Raw genomic sequence first — 722 nt, 5'->3', positions numbered from 1 at the left:
GCGCAGTGCCTCCTGATGGTGAGTATCCTTTCACAGGTTAATAATACAGTGTTGGATGAGCATACTCCGACAGACCATCCTACTCTGTATTATAAGGTTGGTTCGCTACTCGCTAGTGGGCCTCCGTCGCGATTCGTGTACTCATAGACGGTGTTGTCATCTGGAGGCGACGATGAGGTGGATGAATGGTCGATGTTGGAAATTGAAGATACTTATTCGAGTTACAGGGCTGATGGAAAGGTAGGGATGTTATTATGAATGTTGAAGACAACCATGCATAACGACAGCGGCAGGATTCGAACCTGCGCGGGCAGAGCCCAGTGGATTTCTAGTCCACCTCCTTAACCACTCGGACACGCTGTCTGATAATTTTTGTTAGTCCAAGCCTGGTTGGCTTGACTGATTCCCCTCAGACCTTGAGCGAAAACGGTCATGCAGTTCCCCGCAATGTTAAGAACTTCCTCGGCCTCAGACGACGCCTCTCGAATGAGAAGGAAGTGAGGCCATTCACCCTAACTCTCTCGCTAGTCGGTCAACGCTCAGAATAACGCGGAAGGCGCGAATTCGATACCGCCATTTGGACTAGCCGAAGCACCGAAGGCCCGAAGGTGAAGGCATCGAGTTTACTGCCATATAACAGCCGTTGTAGATATCGTCCGCTATCGGAGGGCCGCATGGGATTCATGATCGTCTTTGATAGTAAGCTCCCTTCGGTTAGGGCT

The 722-nt window shown here is 50.6% G+C and overlaps 1 non-coding gene across 1 annotated transcript; it reads right to left on the bottom strand.

The window, feature by feature from the left end:
• Positions 1 to 281: 281 nt before the first annotated feature.
• Positions 282 to 363, bottom strand: Pmar_PMAR012445. Its single transcript has one exon. It is a non-coding gene; the product is annotated as a tRNA-Ser (tRNA).
• Between the last annotated feature and the right edge of the window lie 359 nt (positions 364 to 722).

Source organism: Perkinsus marinus (genome assembly GCF_000006405.1).
Source record: "Perkinsus marinus ATCC 50983 genomic scaffold scf_1104296929318, whole genome shotgun sequence".
In the NCBI taxonomy this organism is placed as follows: domain Eukaryota; phylum Perkinsozoa; order Perkinsida; family Perkinsidae; genus Perkinsus; species Perkinsus marinus.
The sequence above is the reverse complement of the archived record's forward strand: the minus strand, read 5'-3'. Positions and strand labels throughout refer to the sequence as shown.